We start from the raw sequence: 8,410 nt of genomic DNA, 5'->3' as shown, positions 1-8,410 counted from the left end.
GTCCATCTAGTTCCCTTGCTAAAGCTGCTTCAGCGACTCGTGTCAGACAAATACTACTGTCAGTTCCATTTCACGGACTGGAAAACCGAGGCACGGAAGAGATAAGGGGGACTGGAAAGGGCGGTGGCAGGGCTGAGCCCGGCCCTCCCCGGTTTTGTCCTCTTGTCCCTACAATGGCTCAGCCGAGCCCGCTCCTTAAACCCAGCCTGGTTTCCTGGGCCGCTTCAGTGACCGTGTGAGTAGCCAGGGGAACAAATGTAAAACGCAGTATGCGTATTTAAGGAAGAAAGAAGATTGAAAAGCTATGCACAATAACGCTGAGTGCTTTGGAAATCACGGCCATTAGGTCAGATTATCATTAAATCACCGCCTTGAGCAGAGCCCAGGGGCCTCAGGTCGACCCAGCCAGTCTGTGTGTCCCCAGCCGGGAGCACCACTGACCCTGGCCCCTGGGGGCTGCTCTGCCAGGACGCTCCTGCGGAGGGGCTTTTGCAATCACAGAGATGTTGGCTCTGTGCTTGGAACACTCAACTTTCCATTCCAGTACTAAACTTTCACGAAATCAGTAAATAAATATCTACTGGTCACTGCAGAGCTGAGACGTGAAACATGGAATTAAGCAATTCGTGATGTACATTTATCTTTTGGCATTTTTAGAAAATTACAGCCGCTAAAGGAGAGTAATGCTCTCTCATAAATTTCCTAATTCACTGAAGTCAGTGCCATGCTGAACTGTTGGGTGGGCAAGGCGAGAAGCCAGCTTACATAGGAGAATTACATCACTGTCCCTGGCGTCATCCCATCATTAGTCTTAACATACAAAATGTAAATGCCACCAAACCAAAGCTACCCCAGTAATTCACTCACACCCACTATATCTCACGGATCTACGGGGGTTCTGTACTCTTAGTTTTCAGGTATGGCAGATGCAATATTGGATGCATCTAACTTATTGCAGAATTCTGCTGCCTGGATGGGGCTTGGGGGTGGCATGAGCGCGGTGTCCCCTCCCCTTGGGTGCCTGTAGGGAAGTGAGCAGCCGGTCTGTAAGCTTCCTCCTGGGATGAACGCTTGACAAAAGTGGAGGGGGGGGTCCCCATGGAGCTGCTCTGCACACTCCAGAGAGGGGGTGCTGCTGGGGAGGCAGCAGGCTCTGCCTGAGTCTTTGGGGAGCAGGCTGTGAGCAGACAGACGTACAGACCCAGCTGGCCGGCCGCACGCTTAGGGGCTCGTTTGGACCGTCTTTAAGCAAGTGTGCTTAGCCTGTGTATCGACTCGCACGTGGCCCTTTCAGAGATGCGGTGACCTGGAGAGGGACTCTGCTGCGCATCTCAGGAGCCACCTGATGCCCAAGCACTGGCTGGGAGCAGCAGCACACAGACCGTTTAGTTCCAGCTTTTTAGAAGTCAGTTGGCCGGAGTCAAGGAATGACTACCCCCTGCAGGGAGGGAAACAGCAAAAGGAATTAATCTTCTCTGAGGCAAGTAAATGTTCTAATAATATTCGCCATTTAGTCAAATAACTGCCATAAAAGCAATACTTCCTGAACCCTGAGAGGGGTTTTGCTTTAAGCACAGACCTGACTGACAATTAGGAGACCTGCGATTCATGTAACGGAGATGCCAAGGGGTAACGGAGACCCCAAGGAATTCAGACTCACACGAGGGCAGAAATACCAGCACTGGGATACCCATGAAACTGAGACAATTCCATTAGCCATCACTACTTTTTCGCAGTAAATCCATGGTAGTCCTACCACACTAACACTATCAGTTTTGGAAGTGAGAATCACTTGGTCGTTCCAGCCAAAGTGCGTGACATCTTTTTTTTCTGTTGGACAAGAAGATATCAGAAATCGTCACTGTTGCCTTGTTAATTCTTAATGTCAAGATGTTTTCGCACTGAATCTTGAGTGTTGACCATCCGGGAGCAGCAGGGCTTTGCACTTCTCGCTTCACATGTGATTTATACAGGAAAGGTGACTGAGGGTAAGGATGGAGTGCATCTCCCTACTTCATATCAAAGCTCTATGTGCTGGTGCAGGTTGCAGAAAAGCATTTAGCTTTACAGTATAGCTATAGTCAGAACAAGGTTTAGGAGACACGAGTAGCTTCACTTTAGAAAATTGGAAAAGTGCCTCCTTGGGAACAGGGCTGTGTTAGCAGGGTATTTTGGCTGACTAAGTGAATTTGCATGCAGATTTTGCTGTTCAACAAAGCAAAAAGAAAGGATTTTTCATCCTTTTTGGCTGTTAATTTTTCCAGAATTTGGCTGCCAGGGTAATTGTCTAGGATGGCGAGCGATTAAGATCTGTTTTGCAAACAGAAGTATAATGAGGTTTTAATATCTGGCATTTCCACAGCAATACCCTAGAATCCCCATAAGATAAAATATGCAGTCAGGAAGAACAGCAGACATCTCCTGAGTTGTCAACAAGGAGTCTCTGGCTTCAGTGCCTTTGTGCAATTTTTAAAAAAAAAAACAAATTGAGATGTAAGATTATAATTATCCGTGATGGCAACACAATGCTCATAATGAGAAAACAATGCTCTTTGGACTTCAACCCAGGGCAGCACCCGCCTCTTCCTCTCTCCATCCCTCTGACTATCTGAATTAAAAATAAAATACGACCCGGAAGAGCAGGCGTGGTGTCCATCGGCAGGGAGAGGGCTCCCAGCCCTGCCGTGCCAGCCCCGCGGCCCCGCTCCGGCGCAAGCCACCCAACGGCCCCCACGCCGCAATAAAGTGCATTTTGGGCCCACGCCAGCGCCCGCGCGGGAGGATATTGGATTATTTTTTGCTTTGACAACAGGAAGTCTGAGACAAGGCATTTCCCATTCTTGTTCCAGCATTATATGAATGGCCTTTAAAAGTGTTGTGGAGAAGTAAACACAAAGGAATGTCCCACAAAGGAATGGTTTCTAACAATGCCCCTGTTTTCTCTGTGTTTAGCTGCACGGCTGAGCACACTCCCTCGCAAGTCAGTGCAATTCTGCTCACATCACAGCGTGGTGAACTTCTTCCTCTGTCCCCTCCCTTGGGTGTCACTAACCACGAGACCTCTTGCACTGTAAAAATGGCCTCTCATCTGGGGCTCTAAGAAACGACTAAAGGTCCTCGCCTGGCACTCTGGGGCACATTTCCAACAGTACGTGGGGGTTTAGATCCAGACCGATTTTCCAGGTGCTGCCCAGATCAAATGTTTCATGTTTGCTTCAGTCACGGAGGGAGCATCCCAGCTGTGCTCAGGTCTCACTGCTGAGGTCCCATCACCTCCTAGGTGTGGTTGAACAGGTCTCCGTTGTCCTTGACGTCTAGCGAGAGCCTCTCCCAACTCTGACCCCACTGTCTGACCCTTCCTGGCTTCTCTCCCCTTCTGCAGTCCCTCCTTCCCACACTTCATCCTCTTCTGCAAATCCCTTTTCTTCCCATCTCTCTCTCTCCCCAGCTTAATCCCTTCTTCCACTGTGCTTCTAAAATAAGATCTTCTGTTCAGTACCACAATTTACAGCTTAGACACATCTCAGTCATTGTGTCAACAGCTGGACCTACAAGAATATGGGTGATGCCTTCACCATTGCCCTTTCCCTCCTCTTGCTCACTCATCAGCTACAGAGCAGGTAAGATGTTGGCTCTGCACCACAGGAAAAGAGGATCTGTTCTGAGACCAACCCAAGGAGAGGGAAGGACAGGGCTTGCGTGGGTTAGCCCTGGATGGTCTTATGGATGGAAACCTGCTCTTGAAGCAGATGCTGAGGCTCTTTTCAGCTGGAGTCCTCTCCTGAGCAGGTATCAGGCCTCCCGAGTCCTGTCCTGAGTAGACAGGTTGAGCCCCATCTTTCTGAATATTCTTAAAATAAGAACAAAATCCAAGTCAGAAACAGTAAGCTTTAACTTCTTTGGGGTTTTTTTTGGTTGGTTGGTTGGGCCTTTTTATGATGACTAATGATAAAGCTCAAAGTTTTAATCTAATTCTTGATTACAATCCTGATTATGGCTTATCGTCTCTGTTAGATCCCCCTGTTCACACTTGTCACTACAAATCCATTGCTGATGTTGTGTTAAAAAGGGAATTCAAAGTCATCGATCACGAGATGGAAAATGAGTTCCCTTTCTTACAGATGCTGAAACTCCAGGTTGTACTGCTCCCGGCTTAGCAGCCATTGCTAGCTTCTGAGCAGTATATATCTCCAAAACGTCGTGTTGAAGGCTGATGCAGGGAAACAGCAAGCACAGGGATGGCTGGTGGAGCTGCTGGATGGCCTCCTGGTAGTTTCTTTCTTTTTATTATTTTGATTATTGTTCATGATGTTTCCACACTTTTTCAGTATAAGAGTAGTAGACATGCCTCCTGGTTGCCTCTGTACACTGTCCATTAATCAATGCTTAGCTAATTCATAAATAATCCCTTTAAACTCTTTTGGTAAGTCTTCCAGCCTTTGGGCTGCTCTGTAAACTTTGCTACGGTGCATTTTGGAAAGAATCTTTAAATGATTCAAATATTGTCTGAGTTTTTCATAGGTCCTCTGCATGATGTTCATCTGATCATCTTTAATTTGCACCACAGGGGAAACAGGGCAAAGAAAAGTTAAACGCCCTGCTCAGGGTCATGCAGGGAGAGAAGTAGTTTCTTGACCTTGGTCCCAGACCTGGCCTCAAACCACGTGGCAAGTAGGTATCTATCTCTTCAGGATTGCCAAACTGATCTCATCACTGGCATCTCACTCACCGCTTTTTTATCTCTAATTATGTACTGACATAATTATCCTTCATTACACCAAGTGCACGCTGTGCACACGCAGACAGGAAAGTAAACTGTGTAGCGCAGCTGGAGCATGCTTTATTCTGTCTAGGGGTAAAATTTACCCACCATCATCAGTTTTTAACTATTGAGAGTAACAGAAACCAGTTAGAGGGGTGGGTTTTCCGTTTCAGGATTGAACTGCCCTGGTGTCGTGGTTTACAGGTCATCCATAGAGATACAAATGTTTTCATTTCTTCTCACTTCTGTTCTACCATTTTCTCCAATATTAAAGCATCTTCTGGAATACATGTGATAAAACTGCTATCACCGAAGCTTTCGGTTTGGTTCAGGGCACTTTCCCATGTCATCTACCTGTATTTATTTCTCCTTTGCGAGGCTATAAATAGACAGAATATACTACCTAAGGCAGTCTGAGTATAGTAAACTACTCCTTAAGTCACCAGATGGAAATCAATCAGTTCTTTACTGAGTCAGAGGTGAATAAGGGTAGGCATGCCTGGCCTGAAGACCACCATCCACTGGGGCATCCATGAGTGAGCTTTGGGAGAGCAGGCTGCAAGTGAGACTTTGATGTTGCACAGTTCAGCTTCACATCTGCCATTAACAGCAGCGGTGACTAACTGCTGTTCAGAGACGTTGACCCTCCATAACGAGCCGATCTCACCCTAATGATGTGGCAGTTGGTGGTGGCAGCACGCCAGGTCCATGGTTTACGCTTACTGCCCGCAGGCTCCCGCCGAGGCTTCGCTGTGCTGCTATTGTACCTTTGCTGATAGACTACATGCAATTAGTGTTATTTGATGTAAACGAGGAATAGAGCCTTACATTTGATCAGAAGAGCACTCACCTCGCAGTCTGAAGGAGAAGGCGGCTAAGGGTCGTGGTTTAGGGGTGCTCAGGGTTTCTTGGGTGGCATGATGTGCCTCCTGGTTACAAACCCCAGCGTCCGATGCCAGTGGCCTTCCATCGGCATATGGCCCTCTAGGTAACCAAGCCATTTGATGACAGAAGCTTATTTGTCCAAACTGGTCATAGGTCAGTGCTATAAATATTAAATTTTTATTATCTTGGTTCCTCCTTAACGTTTTCTCCTTTCATCTTCCCTATCAGAGTCAACCTGAGAAAGAAAGATGGTTCCTGGTGTAGTATAAATCTCCATTTTAACAGCTGAGGATGTGAACCTGTTTTAAGCAAGTTGATATGTTCCACAAATAAAAATGTTCTTTGTTTTATGCGTAACAGTAAAAGAGATTGGGAGGCTGAGGTTCCCCAGCAAATCTATTGGGAATTCCCCAGCCAGGTTTTTAACCTGTGTCACCTCACCAGGACTGAGGGGCTTTGTGACTGATTCATATTTTTATAGTGCCGTAGTTTATGTGCTATGTATCAGGTTTGGGCACCACTGGAAAAGTTCTAGTGAAACATTTTTGTGGGAAGCAGAATGGGAGGAGGACAGGAAGATGGGTCTTCCCTGTCTTGGTGAAAGGAATGAAAAGTATCTCCCATAAAAAAAAAGAAAAAGAGAAACTGCCAGTTCAGAGGAATGTAAAGCAGTCTGCCTGCGGCTCTGCCATGTACTGTGTTCTCTGAGCTCAAAAAACCTCTTTGTTTCTTTCTTTTAGAATCAAGACAAGCTGTATAATATTTACACTCTTCTTTAACAGATCAGCGAATGAGTCATCGCGCTTATCTCACACTGAGGTCCCTGACAGCATCATTTGAGGCACTGTGCAGCATCCGTCACGTCACTCCGAGTCGGACGGGAGAGTAGGCACAGGGGCTGGCGCTGGTGGACCAGATCCACGTCTGGCTGCTGGGAAGAGACGATACACACTTACACAAGACGTCCTGCTGTACTGGAGCCTGCTTCTCTGGGTGATACTCTTTCTTAAATTAGGGCATATTATTACAGATTTGGGGACTCCTGGTGCAGTTTTTGTTTTTAAAGAAAGTTTCGGGCAAAACCCAAACGGCTTCAACTTGATGAGTCAATGTTTCTTTCAAGCTTTTCACACCACTTGTAACTTGATTGGTAGCAAATTGTACTTGAAAGACTGATACTTTATTCCACCAGATCAATGTAATATTAGTCACCATACAGAGCAGAAAGAGCTGAAATACGGCATTGAAACTGTGCATTGCTCTTGTCTGGAGTACTCCTCAGACACAGCTCAGCATCCAGCTCTGTCAGTGCACCTTGAATGGACCTTTTGTTCCTATTCCTGCCTTCTCTGGAGATAATACCCAGTGAAATTACTGTAAATTTATTTGGGGAGGTCTGATGTTGATCAAAGAACAGGATACTTTCACATACAAAACTTTATGAGATAAACACCAACCTTAGAGACGATGCAGAGCACGCCGCGTCCTTTCATAATGAGCTGTGTCAGGGAAATAAAATTAAAGTCTGATACTTCTGAGTTTGGGAGGACTGAAGAGAGATTTCAGATAGGTCCCGGTGTTACTTTGCTGAACAACAATTACATTATTTCATCATTTTTTCATACTAACAGAATTTTTTATGTCCTTTTATATACTAATAGTGACATTTCTGCTTCAACATTCCGACCTTTTATCTTTCCTACTGCCGTACTCCAAATATCCAGTTCTCCACTGAGAGCCTTCCAACACTGAGCCACGTTATCACTGTCAACCGACCATCTTAATATCTGAGTATTGTATCATAGCTGCCTGTAACATGAACAGTGAGCTTCTTGGGATAGACTGAATACACGTTTAGAGAGCGATACAGCTAAAGCAACGGAGAGGAGATGAAAGTTGGTGTCCTTGCTATAGAACCTTCCCATGACCTCCTGCAAGCCCTTCAGCCCATGTGCACTGCTGAGCTTTGCTTTTTCACTAGAGCACTGTAGATCCTTACAGTCTCTTAAAGCAGGGCGGTTCATTTTGCTCTTCCCCCTGAAAGATGTCTTACACTGCGGGATTTAGGAGTTGAGGCAAGAGGTAAGCAAGTTATTTTTGAAGGGCCTCATAGTTGGACACTGTGCCAGAGCTAACAGAGGTTTAAATCAAAATGAAAAGCAAATGACATTAAGCAAATCGGAGGTGACAATGGGAGGGGGAAACGAACAATTTGGCAACTGCCAAATACTTTTTGAGCCAGTGTCAACCTACAGGCTTTGCTTTCCATTGACTTATGACCTTACTGCTCTTAGTATCAGGATGACACAGATTCTCTCAGGCATATGATAACCAGGGAGAATCCTTCTCTTACGTGGTCTCGCATGCACTGCATACCTCACATTGGTGGTCTTGCAAGCTGTGCTAAAGTCCTTCCTGCAATATATCTCTAGATAGAAATAACAACTGAACGTTGCACAGAAACTTTGGCTACATCTACGTGCATTGCTTAGAAGTTTGTGACATTTAGCATGTTAGGGACTTGCCATGGCGATACTCTGGGCTTTACACCGGGCTCTAAGTCTGGCTCTCTGACAAGTTCCTTCTGCCTGGGCAGTAGGTCTCAAAGTTTGCCTTTATATCCCTCACCTTATTTGCGATCAACACCGCATTTGGAGTGCAGTGCACTTAACGATGGAGACTACACGGGAGACCTTGTCTCAGGCAACTTGCTGCAACCAGGCGTTAAGACAAGCTTATACCTTCAAAGACGAGTTAAAATCT

This window comes from Grus americana, chromosome 15 (assembly GCF_028858705.1).
Source record: "Grus americana isolate bGruAme1 chromosome 15, bGruAme1.mat, whole genome shotgun sequence".
Taxonomy (NCBI): Eukaryota; Metazoa; Chordata; class Aves; order Gruiformes; family Gruidae; genus Grus; species Grus americana.
Note: the sequence above shows the minus strand (reverse complement) of the source record.